Genomic DNA, 23,974 nt, shown 5'->3' on the forward strand with positions numbered 1-23,974 from the left:
ATAATACTGCATACTACATCACTCATAATACTGCAGTACTTTTACTGTAATACTGCATACTACACCACTCATAATACTGCAGTACTTTTACTGTAATACTGCATACTAAACCACTCATAATACTGCAGTACTTTTACTGTAATACTGCATACTACACCACTCATAATACTGCAGTACTTTTACTGTGATACTTTAACTACATCAAACATCACAGTGAATTATGAGGGATAAGTTACTGGTCAGTTAGGGTTAGTATTACCTCTTCATTTGTTCTCTTATTTTATCAAATTTCCAGAAAATGAATAAAAACATAAACACCTACACCTACACTAAAAACAAAAAGTGATTTATGAATAATCACAGCAATGTTCCACTGAAGGTGTGGGTGTTGTTGTGAGTAGTAGATTTCATCATGAGTGAAAGCATACAAACACACACGTGGAGCCACAACAAGGCTCAACCAGGAAGCTGAGTGAAGATAAAAAGACACACTGACACAGTTTCAGTCAGTCTGCGGTGCATCAAGGAGCACGTAACTGTCTGCTGGACTCCTGAGACAGAGAAAAAAAGAGTAATCTCACTTGCTTAAATTTAAACCTGTAATCACTTCTTAACAACTGATATCAAACACAATGGGTGACTTTGATCTGGCTGATGCTCTGGATGGGTAAGTTTAATCTATAATATATATCTATAATGCTCTATTTGTGCCTACATGTACAGTGTTTGTAATGAGTAATCCGGTGTAATGCCACCAATATCAAAATCTGTTACTGACAACAACAAAACAAGGGCCAACAATGTGTGCAGACAGTGCAGCAATACGACAGCAGTAGCAGGACTCTTATCATACCAACACATGCCGAAGTTGTGATGATGAATGATACAAAAATGATGTAATTTTGGGCTTGGTAAGATAGGTATCTTAAGCTTTATCTTTATTATTCCCGAGGGGTAATTTAGTTTACAACCAGCAGCCAAACATCAAACATAAACAACCACAGCAACAATAAAGCAATAAATAAATTCACCAATAAAATAATTACAGGATTGGATTTTATGAGTCATTTAAAAGGCCGATAGCAGCAGGAATGAATGACTTTGTGAACCTTCTGCATCCTGATGATAGCATCAGGAATTCATTCCTCAGTTGATGGATCGGGTCAACCTAGATGGATTTCGCTTTTTTCAGGCAGTGCAGTTCCCACAATTTTGCTGCACATTTTCACGAAACTCTGCAGGCAATTGTTTTTTGTTTAAAAGAAAGTGACCCGTGCCAGCAGATAAAAGAGAACATTAGAAGAACAGATTCAATAAAACAGGAGTTAAACATTGCCATAAAAGTAGTGTCAATGTTAAAACTGCGATATACATGAGCTGATGTGCTTTTTTTTTAAATGTTTACATACAGCATCGATTTGAGGTGCTAACCCTGACCCTCCAACACCAGAGGGGAGATAATGGAAGGATTTCTACTTAGAATTGACAGACATCTCCTTAGTTTTTTACACAATAGTATTTAAAAAGGATGATTTGCACCAGTGGATAATCATCACACATAGGGAAATTGATTGATTACAGGACTCTGTGGATATAATTAAACTAACATGCATCTAAATGTAAGGCGTTGTTAGTTAGACCTACTGTTCAGGGTCTAATTTGACCAATATTTGACATTTTAGAGCTGTGAAAACACTGTAAAACTTTTCTCAATGTGAACCACAGTACACAAAAATGGGGGGAAAGCAGAATTTTAAAACTGACCTGTGTTTGTTAAAAAAAAAATCAAAAATCAGCATTAAAACATGTTGCTGTATTCTTTATATTCTATAAAATGTTCTCTTATATCATAAAATAGTGATTATTAATGTCTTTTTCCCCATAAGATCAATCAAACATTTATTACTGACCGATGGGGAATGTATGAATGTGAAGTGGTGTAGAGACTAATTATATGAACAGTATGTAAAGGGTTCAAATATTTGACATTAATCTGTTTTATATTTCAGCCCACTTATATCAGATGACACAGGAAACGAATGCGGCTGCTTTGACATGAAGGTAAGATGACTGATTGATTTTGATGTGAGGTTTCTCTGGGACTGTAAAGCAGCATTGTGTAGAATTAGTGCCATCTAGTGGTGAAGTTGCAGATTGCACTCATCTCTAGATCCGGTGTGGTTTGTCTGCTTTGGGCTACTGTGGAAACGTGGCGGTATATAAAAGGGCTCGTTTTAAGCTGAGAAAATACCACACTTCTTATTTTTAGGTGATTATACACTTATTAAAACATACTTATGAATATTATACTCCATTTTAACCAAATCTGTTCTGCTGGATGCTGCTAAATTCTCCACACTGTGTCCTTAATTCTACTCTCAGCTACGTTTACTTTCGATTTCACACGTGTATTTTTACTTACAGGAAGACTAATTCAACTTCGCCTTCATAAATATGTCTAGATTGAAGCATTATTAACCCTTTAAAAAGGGGAAAATTATGCTTTTATTAATTTTCTGTATATTTTTATCCTGTTACGATGTTGGATAGTAAACAAAACTTGAGGTGAATGTTTGTCGAAATGCTTCCTGCAAGACAAGACCAAGGGCTTCAACGTGCTCTTTTGAACCGAATTCTTTGGCGGGAAAAACTGAATCAGCTTTGTGTTTAGGGGGCGATGACGGAAAATATTTTCAGGGGAGGATTCATGTGGCTTCTGTACTTTTTTTTTCACTCTTTCAGGATGTCAAGGATGAGATCGTCACACTTGATGAGGGAGTGAACCTGGTGATTTCCCAGGATCGAAGGACTCTGAAGCGTGTGGCCAATCTGGTGTTGGCCGTTAACAGAATAAAGAAGCCTTATGATCTCACTGATGAGCAGCTCTGCAGTGCGCTTTTGGGCAGCCTTGTAGATGGTGAGTAATCACAGGATGCACAATTCCACCTAATTATAAACCGATTAAAGCTCTTCAGACTTTGCCAAAACTGTCTTCTTCTCTGTCTTCCACCTTTCCGCAGAAAAAGTTGTCGAAACGCACATCTCTGGCACAGGAAAGACAAAGTATACCTTCAAGCGTACCAATAGTGAGAAGCCGTTCACTCTGTGTGACGTCGACAACAAAGATCTGTGCAAAGAAGCAGAGAGTGGGGACTTGAAGCTGCAGGCCGTCACTCTGAAAGGAGGAAACTATGAACACAAAGGTACGACTATCACAAGTACACTTACAATTTTATAGCACTTTATACTCGAACTGTACAACATTTCAGACTATTTACTTCCAACACAGCTTGAGATTACAGATCACAAAAGACATAAGCTTATAAAATGACACATTTTTAAAGATTAAACCAGCATGTTTGGTTTACAAAGAAGACTTTAGATTGGTTTCTAAAACCATCCTCAGTGAACATTAAATCATCCTCTTTCTTTATTTTTTCTCTCTCGCTACAGTTAATTTCAAGCTGGCGCGTTACTGCCATCCCTGCGAGAATCGCCCCAGTAAGGGTCAGACCGTCGTCCTGTCAATCATGAACAGCGACATGCACATGGCATGCTCCATGCAAGACAACAAAGCTGTCCTGACTCTAGAGGTAAGCAGGAAATGTTACTTTTGGGGGGAAATTGATGTCATTTAGGAAAATTTTTATTAAGAAGTCCTTATTGCCAGCACCAAACCAAACAAACCATTTATTAACGTTTATATACTGCTTAAATAAGAGGGGCTTGAAATAAAGTGTTACCCATTTACTGAAGTATTGCACAATGTTGAGGCACTTTACTTGAGTATTTCAATTTTATTCTACTTCATACTTCATATTTGGCTGCATTTCATTGCTTTTTTTTAAATTATGTGACTCTTTAGAGGGACTAAACTAGTATTACCAATCTAAAAATCTTATTTAAAATAATATATTAGTCAAAGGGGCCAAGTACTTTTACCGTTGATACATTTTGCTGATAATACTTCTGTACTTTTACTTGTAAAGTCACAGATTTTTGTTTTTATATCTGCTTCAAAATCATTTAACTGTTAATATACTGCTTATAAATAGGGATGTATAATAAAGCGTTACCCATTTAATCAAGTATATAGTAGAATATTGAGGTACTTTACTTGAGTATTTCCATTTTAATGCAACTTAATACTTATATTCTACCATTTCAGAGGTAAATATTGTACCTATATTTCAGTTATTACACTAAAAGCATCAATCAAACTAACCAACTTATAACACAACATCTACCTGTTTCTTCCTTTAATGTGCCTCCTTATCTAACACACATTTTTCTCCTTTATCTATCTCCCAGCAGGTGCAGTGAGACCAAAATGCAGAAAATCTATGGAGTTTATTCCCTATCTTAATTCAAGAGCATATTAAATGGATTTGAGAGCAGTATTTATTGATTTCATGCTCAGATTTTGTGATATTTTCTCTCAAAACTCTGCTCTCGCACTCAAATTTGCTCCCTCGCACACGGTTACAATGCTGCTCGCACAGATTTCCTGCGCTCGCACTCGAGTTCTTCCTCTCGCACTCAAGTAGCTTGTGCTCGCGGATCTCTGCTCTCGGATTTTTTGTGGATCAAAGCTGTCAACCAATAGAAGGCCGGCTAGTGGCGCGCAGGTGGTCGAGTGGTTAGAGCGCATGCCACATACGCAGCTGACCCCGGTTCGAATCCCGATCGGAGGTCCTTTGCTGCATGTCACCCCCTCTCTCTCTCCCATGTTTCCTGTCCATCTACTGATTAATAAAGGCGTCTATGCCAACAAAATCTTAAAAAAAAAAAAAAAAAAGAAGGCCGGCTAGTATTGACCAATCAGACTGTCCCTGTTTATTTACAGGTGCGTTCGCTGTTCTTTGAGGAGCGTCACATACGGGCGGGCACTCTTTCAACCGGGTTTATCCACTCCTGACCTCCGGTGCTGTAATAAATGGGGTTTCTTTCATTTTTTGACCACTGTTGGTCAGTGTTTTGGTTTATGCTTTTGGTTCACTGTCAGAGCTCAGCTGTTTTAAGAGAGAAAGCTCTAAAAATCCACTCTACAAAACCCCCAAATATTGAGCTGTTATGTTTGAGGAGGATTTAGCAGCTTTGACATGACTACTGAATATGATAGCTGAATATTTCCCTCAGGAGTTGTTAGAGAGCAAAAACAAAGAGAAAAGAGAATGAATATTGGACGTACAGTCACCGGTGTCATGACTCCAAATGAATGATAATGTTGATCATTTACTGCTGATGTGAAAATAAACAAGTGTTTTATATGACACAGATGATTGTTTTGTGTTTGAACAGGTTAGAAGTATAGACATATATATGTCTATGGTTAGAAGGGTCGAAGAACAGCGAACGCACCCGTAAATAAACAGGGACAGTCTGATTGGTCAATACTAGCCGGCCTTCTTTTTTTTAAAGATTTTGTTGGCATAGACGCCTTTATTAATCAGTAGATGGACAGGAAACATGGGAGAGAGAGAGGGGGTGACATGCAGCAAAGGACCTCCGATCGGGATTCGAACCGGGGTCAGCTGCGTATGTGGCATGCGCTCTAACCACTCGACCACCTGCGCGCCACTAGCCAGCCTTCTATTGGTTGACAGCTTTGATCCACAAAAAATCCGAGAGCAGAGATCCGCGAGCACAAGCTACTTGAGTGCGAGAGGAAGAACTCGAGTGCGAGCGCAGGAAATCTGTGCGAGCAGCATTGTAACCGTGTGCGAGGGAGCAAATTTGAGTGCGAGAGCAGAGTTTTGAGAGAAAATATCACAAAATCTGAGCATGAAATCAATAAATACTGCTCTCAAATCCATTTAATATGCTCTTGAATTAAGATAGGGAATAAACTCCATAAAAATCAGCAACGACCAAGACATGGACCGCTTCCTTTTCTACAAGAAAACCACCGGCGTTAATTTGACCTCCTTCGAGTCGTTCAAGTGTCCCGGCTGGTTCATCAGCACCTCCTCTAACGAGTGCAAGCCTGTGGAAATGTGTCAAGTAGACACAGCCTACCGTCTCACAAGCTTCAACTTAAACTAAAAAAAAAGAGTGTTTGTAGGTTTTAAGTTGCTGTGCGTAGTTTGAATGTATTTAGAGTAATGCTTAAGACACTGACAGAGCAATGAATTGTGTTTTTATTTTAAAACATATATATGTACACATCTCACCACTAGATGGCGCCAATGTCTGCAGTAATATCGACTTGGTGAGGTGAAGCCATAATTGACAGTATATTCCACTAAAAGGGTTCATTTTACTTTATATTTGTCCTATTCAGTGACTAAATGCTGTGTGACTGACCTAAAAAAAAGCCAAACTCTTTTCAACACTCATCTGAACTCAGATGAACAAAGTAGTAACAGGATATTCCTTCAAAGTACTACAATATTTTTTTTATTTTTAAAAAAATGTAATATTTAATAATGTATTTCGATTGTCATTTGTTAAGTTGGAACAGGAATATGAAGACATTACAAGTTTAAAAGCGGTAATATGAGCTAAATATGTCAGATTCTGTGGTTGGTTTTGTTTGATGATTTTTTACACAAAGAAGATTATTATGAAGATTATTTTCCATTTTTTAAAGTAGCTTAAACATTGTTGTTAACATCTCTGACCAGCAGATCTATACGGTGTTACATTCTTATCAAAAATACCATAAGCTTCTTTTTATATATATATATATATTTTATTCCTCAATGACCGTTACAGTTTGTTTTCTGATTTTGGGTTAAAAAAACAACTGTTATGCTATTTTTTTATCTTGTCATGTTTTTTCCTGTTTTCTGCTTGGCATTTGCTTTGCTGCTAAAATAAAATGTACTTAAAATCCACTAAACTTCTCACCTTCTCTTTGTTTTGACCTGTAGCTTTTAAAGCATGTAAGTTGCTCAGCATCACCCCCTGTGGTCACAAGGAGGATTAATGGTAATGAGTTCACAATTTTAAAATATCTGAGTTAAACCAGTAGTCAGGTGTCTGTATAAGCAGTGAAAGAGTTTTTTTCCTCCTGTTCATACTGACTATTAAAACATCTCCTTATAATGTGTTTTCAATGTAAAGTGATGCATTTAAAAGTCTCTGATCAGCTTCTATTGAGCTTCAGCAGTGTGAGTTAGTCATATCAAGTGATATCTGACACATTTACAGTCTTTTTAGCATCAAATTCCCTCTTAGTGTTTCCCTGTTAAGCTGTGGTGGAAATGTAGTAACAAAAAGACTTTGGCATTAAAAAAGGACAGATAATAGTAGTAAATTATCCATCAAAATCTCCCAGAGCTCAAGTTGACACATTTAAATGAAGTCCACAATCAAAAGATATTCAGTTTAAATGTCACACAAGATCAAAGAAGAACAAGAAAAGCTTCAAACTGAACCTGGAGACAAGAAAAGGACATAAAGACTATTAATTTATCTGTAAAATGTTGCTCATTAATGTCCTGTTGATGTAAAAACCAATGATAAATCATTAATCTCTATGTGTTTGTATCTTTATCTTCCTCTACTTGCATTTTCACTGTGTATAGACGAAACTAAATGCATTTAAAAGTAGATGCTTCAGCAGTCTGAGTTAGTCACATCAAGTGATATCTGACACATTTACAGTCTTTTTAACATCAAATTCCCTTACTTCTGTTTCTTGCTGCTTCACTGAAATTACAGGACATATGATAAAAAATAAATTACACCCATGAAGCTTTCAGTCTCTGCAGAAAGCTGATGTCACACACTCGAACCGACGCTATCAATCAACAGATCAATAGCCTCACACACTTATTCTTAACCCCAAAGTTTAGCTGTTTCTCATTTTTTCTGAATGTAAACAGTTCACTGAATAGTTATGTATTTATTAGTTATGACGCTTTACCAAAGGGTTTAAATTAGTGGTTTTATAGGTATAATTTATAGGTATAGTAAGCGATGTGGGGGAAAACGAGGAGAAAAGTTGTTGATATTTGAGTGAAACCCCCCCCCCCCCCCCCCCGCCGCCCCCCTCCCTTCGTGCTCCCTCTGGGGCTCCACCCCCGAAGTTCATGGACGCGCATTGTCATGGCAACGGATGTAACCACTGCACAAGCTTCAGTTTGATAGCAGCATTAATTGCTCTGATAGTACAGGTGGGTAGCCTGGCTAACACCAGACCGCGTCTCAGTCTCATGTGAGATTATTGTGATAGCAAACCTGTGTTTATGTCTTCATGACTGTAAACACTTTGAAAGCAGTGAACAAACACCAGATACAGCGAGCAACTACACAGCAGCTACGTTGTCGGTTACGTTAGCACGCTGCAAACGTTAGCTGCTAACGTTAGCTGCGAAGCTAACGTGCAGAGCGTCAAACAGCTGTAGTAACAACTCTGCTACTTTACAGCTAACACCACAACAACAACAACATATCCTGACTGACTAGACAGTGAGCTGAATGTCAGCAGGTAACGTTACAGTTTATATGAAGCAGCGCTGATGTTACTCACCTGTCCGGTAGATCAGCTTCCGCCTTCACTCTCCGGGTCTCCGCCGGTCCCTCCGCCGTTAACCACACTGATGTGTCCGCGGGTCCTTGTCTGGTCAAAGTTCTTCTTGTATATTAAATGTTCTTCTAACTTTCTTCTCTCTGGATGTTTCTTGGTCACCTCTGCTTCTCCGCTATGTTTGTAACAGTCCTAACGGTCCTAACCGACGTTTCTCAATCCGACTGCGTCACTACGTAACCGCCCCCTCTGTCTGACCGTGAACGCGCATGAACGCTCCCTGTCTCTGATTGGCTGGAGCATTGTGAGAGCTAGGCTGTGTATTGAGACGATTGAGACCATAGACTGTATGACACCGGATTTCTTTTTTCAGCACGCAATTAGAAGGGACAGCTAGTGGATAGTGAGGAGAGATTTGGTGATTTTGACAAAACATGTATTGGATTATTATCTCTTACTTACTTTAAATGTTTGTTGTTGTCAAGCTTCATCTGTGTTATTTATTGATTATTGGATTTTTTTTCCAGGTGAGCCTAAACAGTTGTGGCTATTCTGACAGAGAAAATGTGCAACAAATCCACCCTTGAAGCTATTAAGAGACTTTGAGAAGCACATAAATAGAAGCAGGACAAAAATATAGATTTGAGCCGAAGACTCAGGATGTGTAATGTAGTGATGCTCTGTATTGATTTTAATACAAATGTCTTCATGGTGTGTGCTAGGTGAGGTTTTGAAGCACAAGCAGTGGTGTAAGAAGTACTCAGGAGCTTTACAGTAGCATAAGTGCCAACGCAGCAATATAAAAATACTCAATGCTGAAATATTGGATCATTTGAACATTTATTGAAATGAAAGCATGTGAGAAGTTTAGAGGGAAAAATCACTATTTGGTGGAGCTGTTAACAACTCATAGACATCTGAAATGTGAGCTGACTACACACTGCTTTCTGGTTTCATCTTTAACAATGTGTTGTATTTTAAAAGCTTGTTATATTATCCATTGTGTCAAATCTTCATCTGAAAAGTAACTAAAGCTGATAAATAAATGTAGTGGAGTAGAAAGTACAATATTTCCCTCTGAGATGTAGAAAGTAGCATCACATGAGAATACTACAGTCAAGTATAAGTACCTCAAACTGTATTATAGTAAAGTATAAGTACCTCAAACTGTACTACAGTAAAGTACAAGTACCTCAAACTGTACTACAGTCAAGTACAAGTATCTCAAACTGTACTACAGTAAAGTACAAGTACCTCAAACTGTACTGCACTAAAGTACAAGTACCTCAAACTGTACTACAGTAAAGTACAAATACCTCAAACTGTACTACAGTAAAGTATAAGTACCTCAAACTGTACTGCAGTAAAGTACAAGTACCTCAAACTGTACTACAGTAAAGTACAAGTACCTCAAAGTGTAGTACAGTAAAGTACTAGTACCTCAAACTATTACAGTAAAGTACAAGTACCTCAAACTGTACTGCAGTAAAGTACTAGTACCTCAAACTGTACTACAGTCAAGTACAAGTACCTCAAACTGTACTACAGTCAAGTACTAGTACCTCAAACTGTCCTGCAATAAAGTACAAGTACCTCAAACTGTACTACGGTTAAGTACAAGTACCTCAAACTGTACTACAGTAAAGTACAAGTACCTCAAACTGTACTACAGTAAAGTACAAATACCTCAAACTGTACTGCAGTAAAGTACAAGCACCTCAAACTGTACTACAGTGAAGTACAAGTACATTAACCCTTACTGTTCATATTCAGGTGTTTCACAGTTTCCTCTCATAATTAGTTTTTATGCTTTTTTGTTGAATATTTACAAATCATACAATATAAATTACACTGGAGACCTAAAACGCTTTAAATGAATTATATAAAATGTGAATTAACAGTATTCCTCATTTGTGATTTTATTAATAAACGAGTCAAACACTCAACAAAAAATGTGTTTCAGCTGCAACAAAAACATCTTTTTTTTTTCTCTCAAATATGAAAAATGGGTCAAATGATCCCCTGGAGAGAGAGTAAGGGTTAAAACTCAACTTGTTTTTCTTGCCCTCTTTTGATTTTTCACTTCTGTTTTCTTTTTTATTATAATTGGGGTGTTCTTGTTTTTAATTGTATGTTTTAATATTTCCCATGTTTACTGTTTAATATTTAGTTTTTATGTAAAGCACATTGAGTCGCCCCTGTGTATGAAATGTGTTATATATATAAATAAAGCTGCCTTACACACAGTACTGGAGGAAATGTATTTTCCACACACGTAAGAGTATACAGTATTTTTTATTAAACATTTTTAAAAAGGGGAAAATTGAAAATTAAACTAAAGCAATTGTAAAATACTGTAATAATCTAAATTTTGCATGAATGATCAATATCAGAAATGGCATCATATAGCTGTGAACACGCTTTTTCCGGCGACTATAATATAATTTATTGATATAACTTCTTGTGACACACACACACACACACACATAGATACATACATAGATACAGTGCTTGCAAAAAATGAAACCGTCAATCTGTTCTTCAACTTCACAATAGCAGACTTAAGGAGAAGCCGTAGCCAATCAGAGACAGTTCAGACAGAGTTGACCTCTCATTGGTACAGACAGCGCTGGGTTTGCATGGTGATAGTTTGGGTTGCTTCTTGACTGACTGCAGAACCAATCAGAGATGCTGAATGCTCTCTCTCTCTCTGTCTCTCTCTCTCTCTCTGTGTGTGTGTGTGTGTGTGTGTGCGTGCTCTACATGGTGGAGGCGTAAAGCAGATTATGGAGTGATGTGCATTTGACTTTAAAAGAGGCAAAAAATTGATAAATAAATAAATAAATGAAGGCAAGTTGAAGAGGTCAAGAGCTCGTGGTTCACTCTCACATCCTTGACGAAACACACACACACACACACACGTTTACACTACACATATATACATATCTTTGAGGACTTATTTCATCCAGTCTAACATCTGCTGAAGCTTTGATCTCCATAATATTTTCCTCACAATGATTTATAATCACATGCAGCAACAAAACGCTTTATAATCCCATCCTCCAACATCTCTGATTGGCCAAGACGTAAAAATCATGCATCAGTATATCTAAAAAAAATATATACTGACAGTGCAGTTGTATATGTGTGTGTGAGTGTGTGTGTGTGTGTGTGTGCATGTGTGTGTGTGTATGCATATATCACATGCATCACCTCATGTTTAATGTTGACACCATAGGAAACTTACTGATATGCAAATGAGATCAAATTGAAAACATCTCTAACCCAGAAAGCAGTTAATTGATCTTCACACACTCACTCTCACATGTGCAGGAGTGTATGACCAGCGTGTGAGCCTATGATCGTGTGTGTGTGTGTGTGTGTGTGTGTGTGTGTGTCTCCCTCTGCCATGCACATTCCGGGCACATGGCAACAGAAGCTAAATATAGCCCCGGCTTCACAGCGGGATCATGCTTCCTCTCGCTAGCGTAGAATCCCTCCCTGCCTCCCTGCCTGCCTGCCTCTGTCCCTCTTGCTCTGCTTCCTACAAACATGGCCTCCTCTCATGCCCCCCCTCAACCCCCCCCCCCCCCCCACTACTCCCCCCCTTGCTCCTCTCTTCTCCTCTTTGTCATTTCCCCCCCATGCAATCATTTTCGTTCTCTCCGGATAATCTTTGCACTTCTTCCTCTCCCTCTCTCTCTCTCTCTCTCTCCCTCTCTCTCTCTTGATTTCTTGCAGCTGCAGCTCCTCTGTTTGTGTTTCATCTTTGCAGCCTTGACATTAAAAAAAAGAAAAGAAAAAAAAAACTAGGTTGCTTTGTTAATTTTACACGATTTATCACATAATTCACCCTCAACTCTACTCACACATCTACTCAAGTACTTAAGTGCATTTTTTGAGGTACTTTCCATTTCCTGCCATTTCATACTTAAATATTTTACTTTTGCCTCTACTACATTATTTACAAGCTTTAAGCACGAGTGACTTTACTAATTAAGATTTTCCCAGTGTTGGAAGAAGAAGCACTCAGACGCTTTAGGCTATAAGATAGTAGTAGTAGAAGAAAGTATAGTAAGAAAGCACAGATACAACATATTTTATCCTGCTCAACCTCTTACACTCCACCTGATGTATGAATGTAAAAACAGCTGCAGCTCCTGAAACACACTGACTTTAAGCATAAAGCTCAGTTTCTGCAGAAAGTGTCAGATATACAATAACATATGTTGCACACCTTGAATCAAAAGGTGTTTTATCAGCGTAAAAGTGGATGCAGTATGGAGAAGGATGCACACAATATAAATATCATTCCAAGGCATTTTTTCATGAAAAGGATATTTTGAGACTTTTTTTTTGGTGAAGACAAATTCTACCTGACATGTGACATAACAAGACAGGAAGAGAAGAGAGAGAGAGCCAACTAGTGGATGCAAGAGTGCTAGAAGAGTTAATGAGGTCAAGCAAAAGCACTAAAGTATTACAGTAAAAGTACTGCAGTATTATGAGTGATGTAGTATGCAGTATTACAGTAAAAGTACTGCAGTATTATAGTGATGTAGTATGCAGTATTATAGTGAAAGTAGTGATATATTATTATATATGCCATCATTAGATTATTAATAGTGAAGCATCAGTGTTAGAGCAGCATGTTACTGTTGTAGCTGCTGAAGGTGGAGCTAGTTTATACTACTTTATATACAGTTAGCTAGTTTATACTACTTTATATACAGTCAGCTAGTTTATATTACTTTATATACAGTTAGCTAGTTTATACTACTTTATATACAGTTAGCTAGTTTATACTACTTTATATACAGTTAGCTAGTTTATACTACTTTATATACAGTTAGCTAGTTTATACTACTTTATATACAGTTAGCTAGTTTATACTACTTTATATACAGTTAGCTAGTTTAGTCCAGTGGTTCCCAACCTAGGGGTGGGGCCCCTCCAAAGGGTCAGCAGATAAATGTGAGGGCTGCTGAGATGATTAATGGGAGAGGAAAGAAGAAAAAAATAAGTTCTGAGTTTCAGTTTTTGTTTTTGTTATAAAATATTTGATGATTTTACCTCTTTGGATGTTAAACAGTTATTTAAATGAAACCATGTGAGAGTAATGTACCTAAAGATGCAGTAAACAATATTATTTCCTCATAATTGAGGTTGAAATAATTACTTTTGACAATTGCATGTTATTATTTTAGGGTATCTCTATGAGCTTCTGCCTTCGGGTATTGTGTTTTCTGGACCTGGCCTGACTCAAACAACCAATCAGCAGGAACACAACTGGCCAATCACAGAGGCTTCTTGGTGTATCTGGGACTCCAGCATGGAGCGGAGGTCTTTCTCCGTCTCCTCCAGGGCCAGCTGCACTGTGTGATGCTGCTGCAGGTCCTCCATGAGCGAGGCGGAGGCAGCCTGGAGGGAAAGGCTGCTGGCAGAATGATGCAAGGCAGCAGAGACAGAGAGGTGGAAGGTTTTGTATTGTGCACATTCAGCTTACATACTGCAGCTTTAAGCACAATACATACAGGAACAGTTATGGATTTTTAAAACTCTACAAAACATAGAAAAATAGTCTCTAAGCTAAACCTGGATTTACTCAAACTCTCCACAGATGTAGGAAGAATATTACATAAAGCCTGTTTTCAATGCAAATCAAGTGGTTTCTAATATTTTCTATAATCAGATTTCCTCGTTAGAACATACAGAAGTAAAATCAAGTTGAAATACTCTTAATGCACTAAGATTCATTTACAAAATAATATTTTTAGGACCCAATTATAATCTTTATATTGTTTATATAGAGACTGTTGTTCTTGCACAGTTGCAACAGCAGAATACTACTTACACATCAATGCATCACTAATAATACTGTTAATAATATATATATATAATACATATAATATATAATAATAATAATAATAATAATAATAATAATAATAATACATTAATATAGGCGACTCTATTTCACCCCTATGTTTAGCATTTAGAAGCATCATATTATAATGTAAGTGTTTATCAATGTCTATTATGCAGCATCCATAACAGTTAATGAATATCATCATCATCTGTAGTTTCTCAATAAATTGCATTAAACCTGAATTAAAAACTATCACTTAATGACTTAATGCTTTTACAGCACACTGTAAAATAATTACAAGCCAGTATATTCACATGTTATAAATATTATTCATAATAAACTATTTTAAACCCAAATTTCCAAGATTAAAAATGATGTGCACACTAAATAATCACACAGTAAATGCACTATAACATGTATTATGAGTATATATATAATGTGCATCCTTATATCTATTTATAATTACACTACAGCCATTCATTATTAATATTATTATTATTATGTGCTGCTTATAAATGCTTAACAGTGGGAGGATTATGAGAAAGCATTAAATACTGTGTGTTAATTCTGCAGAAAATATGCTTTTAATGGAAACTGTAAAATAATTATAGGCCAGTATATTCACATTTTATAGATTATTATTCATAATAAACAATTTTAAACCCAAATTTCCAAGATTAAAAATGATTTGCACACTAAATAATCACACAGTAAATGCACTATAACATGTATTATGAGTATATATATGATGATTTATGCATCCTTATATCTATTTATAATTACACTACAGCCATTTATTATCATTATTATGATTATGGGCTGCTTATAAATGCTTAACAGTGGGAGGATTATGAGAAAGCATTAAATACTGTGTGCAAATTCTGCAGAAAATATGCTTTTTCATTGCTAAGTATATCTTCACACTGTTATATTATTACTGTACGACCTGCATTCGTCTTCCAGCGCTGTGTGAGGCCATGACTCATTTCTACAAGTCAATGCAGTTAGCTCTCAGTGATCCTAGCGTGATAGTAAAGGACTGCTGGGAGCATGTGGTATAATCCTGGCTTGATATGGCTCAGCGCCTAGTGAGGTATTACATTGCTCACAGGCTGCATTAGTCCTATACTGCATGCTTGCACACATTACTGCTGCGCTGCCCGGGAGGTGAGGCTGGGATGGAAGTGGTGATGGGAGGTCATCGGGTACGCCGGAGATGAAACATGTTTACTGTGCAGGAATATGCATGAGGAAGGAGGAAGGAGTCGATGAAGTGATAATGGATCTGTTGAGGATTTTCTGACGATGTGATTAGAGAAAATGTTGCAGCTAATTATGGAAATCTTAAAGGGGAAGCAGCACGGGCATTTCCTGGTCTATATTTATATCATGGAGCTCGACTGGAAACCTCCTCAGATGATTTACAATCCAAAAAAATCCTTATTTATCTTTTATTGGATCTTTATGAAGCTCCTCAGTTCAGTCTGTTTTAGCGCCTGTGTCCTGAATACATTAGCAACTGTAGCAGGATTTCATTTATTTTTCTCTTTCTTTACTCAAAACAGACACTTTTTATTTATATCCACACATGTTCACTCCAAAATCAGATCCAATACATGACAAATAAGGGTTGGCAAGATGATCAATTCAAAAATAAATATGCTAAAAAATAGTTTTAAAAGCAGCATCAGGCTTGTTAAAATGTACATTTAGTATTTTTGTTGGTTTTATATCATTTGAAATGACATTTACACCATTTTTTACCAAAAGTAAGACTGAATGCTCCTGAAAATGTCAAATGGTGTAACCACAAAAGAATGATAAATATTAAATATTTTGAAAAGAAATGAAAAGAAAATTTTTTGGAGTATTTCTACATTTAAATTTTAAAGCATTTTGTCAATATTGAGCAGAAATATCCTAAAAAAAAAAATCCTAAATAATTTGTGACAAATGATGTAAACGTCGCAAAAGTGGATTATATTTACTCCACATTTTGGTTCACATTTACTTATATTTATATACTAAAATTATACCAATTATACTAACAATGACTAAATGTTTCCTGGTCTCCATGGTTACCCAGATTAAATGTAATATTTAGAACAATAGTATTCCATTAGCTTTATTTAATATAAAGGTTATAATGTTGAAGTTGAATTATTTGGTACAAAGTTTTTATGGTTACACCATTTAGACATTTTTACCATAATCCTCTAATATATTCTCTCTAAATGGATTAAAAGCAGAAATTTGATGCTGGGTCCACAAAAAAAGAATATGTGCAAGTTATTCATACGTTTATTTTCACATTTTAAACTTTTTAAATTTCATCATTGACCCTTGCCAGCGTTGATAATGAGAATAAAACATGCAGCGATTTTAGCCACAGAAACTATTCTGTCATTTATCGGCTTGTGCAAACAGTCGAGGGGAGCCAACTTTTTTTTTTATATCGCAGCTTTTTGTAACAAAGGTTATAAAATGTTTTACATCAGAATCAGCACAGAAAGACACAGTGTCGTCCTCCCGGGTCAAATTGACCCCGTCTGTTTTGACTGTTCCTTCTTTCCTTTCTTCCTTCGGTCTGTTCTTCCTCCCTCCTTCCTTCTCTCCTTCTTTCCTTACTTCCTCCCTTCCTCTTTTCCTTTCTCCCTCCCTCCCTCCCTCCCTTCTTTCATTTTCTCCCTCCCTTCCTCCACCCCTTTCTTCCTTCCTTCCTTCTTTCCTTACTTCCTCTTTTCCTTTCTCCCTCCCTCCCTCCTTCCTTCCTTCTTTCCTCCGTCCTTCCTTCCTTCCATTCCTTCCTCCCTTCCTTCTTTTCCTCTCTCCCTCCCCCCTCCTTCCGTCCTTCCTTCCTTCCTTCCTTCTTTCCTCCGTCCTTCCTTCCTTCCTTCCTCCCTCCCTTCCTTCTTTCCTTTCCTCCCTCCCTTCCTCTACCCCTTTCCTTCCTTCCTTCCTTCCTTCCTTCTTTCCTGTCCTCCCTCCCTTCCTCCACCCCTTTCCTTCCTTCCTTCCTTCTGTCCTTCCTCCCTTCCTTCCTTCCTTCCTTCCTTTCCTTTCCTCCCTTCCTTTTTTCCTTTCCTTCCTCCCTTCCCCCCTCCTTTCCTTCCTTCTTCCTCTCCTCCTCCCTTGGCTCGAGGAACACAGGAGGGTTAAAACAGACTCAGCTGCTTTAATGAGGAGAGGGGTAAATATTGTTCCCATGCAGTATCAGCTCAGTCTGGTTTTTACTCACGCTACAGTCAACAGGTTTTGGTTGGATGACCTCAGCGACCGATGGGAAGTGTAAAGGCTTAGTAGCTCAGAAACGCACACAGGAGCTAAACCGCCAACGGCTTTTTAAGTGATTAAGAAAGAACCTTAAAATCGATCCTGAACTTCACTGGCAGCCGATGCAGAGAAGCTAAAATAGGAGTGATGTGAGATCAGCTGCCAGTCCTGGTTATTAGCCGAGTTACCTCCATGTCGGTCAGTCTGCTCCAGTTCCTCACAGACATTTCCACTTCACAAGGTTTCATTTAAATTAACTGTTTGAGGTACAAAGAGGTCAAATTGGCCAATATGTCCCGAAAAACAAGAGTACAATAAAGTCTAAAGGATGAACCCAATCCCCCTATTTGGCATTTATAAGCAGTTTGGGAAGCAATGTAAGCAGATATAAGGTCATTTTTAAGTGTTTAATAAATGGTATGTCACAGTATAATATAGTTATAAGCAGATTTAAGTGGTTAATAATTGGTTTACCACAGTATAATATAGCTATAAGCAGATATAAGGACATTTTAAAGTGTTTAATAAATGGTATACCACACTATATTATAGTTATAAGCAGATATAAGGACATTAAGTGTTTATGCACAGTATTTGTTAGCAAATATAACCTCTGCTATGAAGATATCTTTTATTATTATAACTATAATTTTACTATATTGTCATCCATTACCTGTTTATAGAGCAGAAAACACTTTTAACTACATTATAATGTGTTATAAACCATTTATATACTGTACCAAACTGCTAAATAGATGGAAGTATCTGCTGACCCTTTGGAGGGGCCCCACCCCTAGGTTGGAAACCACTGGACTAAACTAGCTAACTGTATATAAAGTAGTATAAACTAGCTAACTGTATATAAAGTCGTGTAAGCTAGCTAACTGTATATAAAGTAGTATAAACTAGCTAACTGTATATAAAGTAGTATAAACTAGCTAACTGTATATAAAGTAGTGTAAACTAGCTAACTGTATATAAAGTAGTATAAACTAGCTAACTGTATATAAAGTAGTGTAAGCTAGCTAACTGTATATAAAGTAGTATAAACTAGCTAACTGTATATAAAGTAGTATAAACTAGCTAACTGTATATAAAGTAGTATAAACTAGCTAACTGTGTATAAAGTAGTATAAACTAGCTAACTGTATATAAAGTAGTGTAAACTAGCTAACTGTATATAAAGTAGTATAAACTAGCTAACTGTATATAAAGTAGTATAAACTAGCTAACTGTATATAAAGTAGTATAAACTAGCTAACTGTATATAAAGTAGTATAAACTAGCTCCACCTCCAGCAGCTACAACAGTAACATGCTGCTCTAACACTGATGCTTCACTATTAAAGCGCATTTGATACTTTAATGCAGATATTTTATCTGTAATTTGGTATTTTGATCTGTTTACAAAACTAGCTATTTGAGTCTATTTGAATCAGTAAGACGTTTTGGCAGAAACATACAAATGAATGCTAATGTGTGAATGTATAAAAGCTGATTTGAATAATTTGTGCATTGGAGCGTATTCAAAAATCTTTGGTTGCATAACTCGTTTTGCAAATGTGAAAGAAAAAAAAGAAACTAGGGTACCAGCAGCTCTCACCCTCACCGACCGACCGACCACGCAGATTTAAAGGAGCACTCCACTCATGACTGAATGATGGTTTTCTGTGGCTCAGCTTTCAAAATCTGTGACATTAATACTCAAAAATTACAGCTTTATTTTACACTCATGAACTCCAGAGTCGGGTGCTACAAGCAGCTCCTTTTACATTAGTCATTTGAGCAATTATTCATATAAAACATTGATCTGTGCACCTTTAAGTAGAATAAATAACAAATAATGTTCACAAATGGAAAAAACTACTCTGTGTGAATATTAGAAGGTGAACAGTCAGTGGCCAATTTTTTTCCAGTATCATTAAACCACTGCAGAAGAAGAGGATGTAACGAGATAACCTAGGATGGAAGTGGATGAGTTTGAAAGAAGCAGCAGGAACACATCAGTGAATAAAAAGAAGAAACTAAGAAATTTCAAGTTATAGTGGTGACAGAATGAAAGAGAAACCTACTCAACTGGAATATAAATGACTGGGAGAAAGGATAGAGATGAGAGGTTTAGAGTTGCATCATTAAAACTGAATAATCGTTCATGGGGGCTAACTAACGAAAAACATTAATGGAGAGTTGAGCCGTGTAGTTTAGTGTGAAGGGTTCATTAACAGCTCCTGGAGAGCAATTTTCACTTTCAGCCACTAGGAGGAGTTTTTTCTAAGTTTAAATCACCTCCACCTTGTGTTGAAGTTGAACCTGACAAACACACAGTGAATTGTTACTGCTGCCCTCTGCTACTTTGACTCGGTAGTAAGTTAGCCTGCTAGCTAGCGGACTGAAGGAAACATGATGCAGACGAAGCCACACAAAAGTCCAGCGTGGGGAAATTTACAGAAAGTAAAGGATAACCGTGCCAGGTGTGGAACAGAGTCGAGTTATCGCGGTTTCACATTGACAGTTCTGACTCGTGTGAAGAAGCTGCTGTCTACTGTGACGGTTACTAAGGGAGACGGACCTGACGCTAATCACCAAGCTAGTCCGTCAACATTTGTTACAGCTCCTCGAAAGAGTGACTAAAGTCTCAGAGAGAAAAAATAACCTTACATCTCTCGTCATTGCTTACATGATTATAAAGAAAAGTGTGTTGTTAAACCCTGCCAAATTTGAATGATTAAAAAAATCGCCAAATATATGAAATTAGGCTTCAAAGTTGTGTAAAAATCAGCCTCTTTCTCTGCTCCCAAACGCTGTGGGCATGGCCTCCGAGTCCGCTGAAGCCCCGCCCCCTACCAAGTGTCACCTGTCAATCAAAGTCACCACCTCTACCAGAAACATGGACGCTACGTCTGAGAGCTTTCTGCTGCTAGCTCGGCAGCTAACTCAGCTAACTGGCGGGTTTATGCCAATCATGCCGGAGATTTTCAGACCCGCCCACTAAATCCTGAACACAGAAATTTTGAAACACAGTTTGTGAAGCCTAGCTCCACTATTCAAATCTAAATGGTTGAAATGCTTTTTACACCTTTTTTTAGAAATACATTTATGACCTATTTAAAGTGTTTTGAAAAAAATGTCTGAATTCACTTTACACAGTGTTTAGGGACAAACTTGATGACGTCAACTTAGCTCATGTCAACAGAAGTGCATTGAATGTTGGAAATATTGGAATTAGATGGTTTCCACGTGTCATGTTTTCCACTTAATAGAAGAGTTCAAGTAAAGGGTGTTGATGAATTACAATATGTGGTCAATTCAAGTAGATTTAAGGAATTTAACAGTTGTTGACACTCACAGATGATTCAGAATGAGTAATGGAGAAATGTGTGAAACAAGATCTGTTATGTTGGATTTTGAAGCAGAAATCTTGCCTGACAAAATATTCTTAGCTCATATCAGAAACCCCCGCGAGGCCTTTTGTTCCCAAACCCATTCAGCGCTGACGTTTTTTTTGGAAATGTGAATACAGCTCGCTTGTGTGTAGACAAGATTTGGTGATATGTGGTAAATGTGCAGCAGCAGACACTGTGAGAAAGAAAAACCCAGGTTTAATCAGTGTGAAGGGGGAGAAGGGCGGGGGGGGGGGGGGGGGCGGTTGGGGGTCATGAAGCAAACAGAGGCAAACAGCAAAGAGGGAACAAATCAGGTAGGAAGCAGAAGCAGAAGGTGGTAGAGCAACATTTTGGATGCAAATTGTCCCTAAAAATCAAAAAGAAGAAGAAGAAGAAGAAGAGGACACAAAGTGATGACATCATTAACCCTTAAACAGGCAACGTGCACCAGGAGATACAGACTCTTTAACCTTTGTGTTGTCCTCCCGGGTCCTTCCTCTGTCCTTCCTTCCTTCCTTCCTTCATCTGTCCGTCCTTCCTTCCTTCCTTCCTTCCTCAGATCTAAGATCTTAGGGTAAATGTTCCCTCCTTCTGTCCTTTCTTCCTTCCTTCATCTGTCCTTCCTTCCTTCCTCCCTCCTTTCCTTCCCTTCCTACCTTCCTTCCTTCCTCCCTCCTTCCTTTCCTTCTTCCCTCCTTTCCTTCCTACCTTCCTTCCTTCCTCCCTCCTTCCTTTCCTTCCTTCTTCCTCCTTTCCTTCCTTCTTCCTCCCTTCCTTCCCTTCCTCCCTCCTTTCCTTCCTACCTTCCTTCCTTCCTCCCTCCTTCCTTTCCTTCCTTCCTCCTCCCTTGCTTCCCTTCCTTCCTCCTTTCCTTCCTTCTTCCGTCCTTTCCTTCCTTCCTTCTTTCCTTCATTCCTTCCTTACTTGAGGTGCAAATGACATAACTAGTAAGGTCTGTTTAAGGGTTAAGAGAGCTCAAAAGATGAGAAACCATGTAGAAATCATGACGGAAATATGACATTTCTGTTTGTTTAATTTATTAATTTGAGGAACGTTATACAGTCGACTCATCACTCCACACATCTGCTGCTACATTTTCATCTCTTCAGTTCACATGTACGTCATGATTTATTCATTTGCACTTCAGCCATGCATTAAAAAGGATGGTGGAAAGATGCATCTCCTTTTCATAAAGTTCATTTCTTTCCATCTGTGTTACACAAAATTGAAGATTGTAACATATAAAACATTAATAAAAGCTTTCCAATACAAAATGTTTCAATAAATGTTGCCTGTGTGATCTTGAGACTGTTTCACAGTTTAGAGGCTCTAACATTAACCCTCCTGTTATGCTCCCGGGTCAAATTGACCCATCTGTTTTGACTCTTCCTTCCTTCCTTCCTTCCTTCCTGCCTACCTTCCGTCCCTCCTTCCTTCCTACCTTCCTTCCTTCCCTCCCTCCTTTCCTACCTTCCTTCCCTCCTTCCTTCCTACCTTTGGGGTCAATAAGTCCTTGGATGTAATTTGGAGCAAGGCCATTTAATGCTTTAAAAGTGATAAGTAGACTTTTAAAATCAATGCAGAATGTATCAAGCTGCCAAAGTGTAAGTTGGCACGAACCGGAGTAATATGTTCACATCTCTTTGTGCCAGTTAAAGCAGCGTCACAGTTGGAGGAAGGATGGATGGATGGAGGAAAGAAGGAAGGAAGGAAGGTAGGAGGGAGGGAGGAAAGAAGAACGGAGGGAGGGAGCGAGAAAGGAAAAGGAAGGAAGGAAGGAAAGAAGGACAGAGGAAAGAAAGAAGTGGGGGAGGAAAGAAGGAGGGAGGGGGGGAGGAGGGAAGGAGGGAGGGAGGAAGGAAGGGTGGACAGAAGGAAGGAAGAAAGGGGAATGGAGGAAGGAAAGAAGGAAGGGAGGAAAGAGAGGAAGGAAGGAAGGAAGGAAGGAAGGAAGGGAGGAAAGAGAGAGGAAGGAAGGAAGGGACGAAGGAAGGAAGGGGGATGGAGGAAGGAAGGGAGGAAAGAGAGAGGAAGGAAGGAAGGAAGGAAGGAAGGAAGGGGAATGGAGGAAGGAAAGAAGGAACCCAAACCCAGAGTAAAATACATTGCACTTCTCAAGGTGAGAGAAAATAAATGCATGTATGACTTTATGTAAATCAGGAGGAGACAGTAATGACCTGCTTTGACATCTTTGTGAACTGATAAAAAGCATGACTAGACAATATTTTTTTTGCTTGATCATCAAAACTGAGATCTGCTTTAATTTGGTGGGACTAACGACCATGACCTCAAAATGATCATTGTTGGATTTGAAAAACTTTTAGCATCACTGAGGCAGACAAACAGATGATCAAGGCTGCTGGGGTTGTCCTCCTGGGTCAAATTGACCCCGTCTGTTTTGACTTGTTCCTTCTTTCCTTCCTCCCTCCCTCCTTTCCTTCCTTACCTCCTTCCTTCCTTCCTTCCTTCCTTTCGTCCTCCCTTCCTTCCTTCCTTCCTTCCTCCTTCCCTCCCTCCATCCTTTCCTTCCTTCTTCCTTCTTCTTTCCTTCTTCCTCCCTCCTTTCCTTCCTTACCTCCTTCCTTCCTTCCTTCCTTCCTTCCGTCCTCCCTTCCTTCTTTCTTCCTTCCCTCCCTCCCTCCTTTCCTTCCTTCTTCCTTCCTTCTTCCTCCCTCCCTCCCTCCCTCCTTTCCTTCCTTCTTCCTCCCTCCCTCTTTCCTTCCTCCTTTCCTTCCTTCCTCCCTCCTTTCCTTCCTTCTTCCTTCCTTCCTCCTTTCCTTCCTTCTTCCTTCCTCCTTCCCTCCCTCCCTCCCTCCCTCCTTTCCTTCCTTCTTCCTCCCTCCTTTCCTTCCTTACCTCATCCTTCCTTCCTTCCTTCCTTCCCTCCTTTCCTTCCTTCCTTCTTCCTCCCCTCCTTTCCTTCCTTCCTTCTTCCTCCCTCCCTCCCTCCTTCCTTCCTCCCTCCTTTCCTTCCTTC

The 23,974-nt window shown here is 38.4% G+C and overlaps 1 protein-coding gene and 1 pseudogene across 2 annotated transcripts in view; one reads left to right on the forward strand and one right to left on the reverse strand.

The window, feature by feature from the left end:
* purbb (purine-rich element binding protein Bb) overlaps positions 1-23,974 on the reverse strand; it is an 80,756-nt gene that overhangs the window by 36,553 nt on the left and 20,229 nt on the right. The gene's annotated exons all lie outside the window — the stretch shown is intronic.
* LOC128379901 (interleukin-1 beta-like) lies at positions 532-13,859 on the forward strand (annotated as a pseudogene).

This window comes from Scomber japonicus, chromosome 19 (assembly GCF_027409825.1).
Source record: "Scomber japonicus isolate fScoJap1 chromosome 19, fScoJap1.pri, whole genome shotgun sequence".
Classification (NCBI taxonomy): domain Eukaryota; kingdom Metazoa; phylum Chordata; class Actinopteri; order Scombriformes; family Scombridae; genus Scomber; species Scomber japonicus.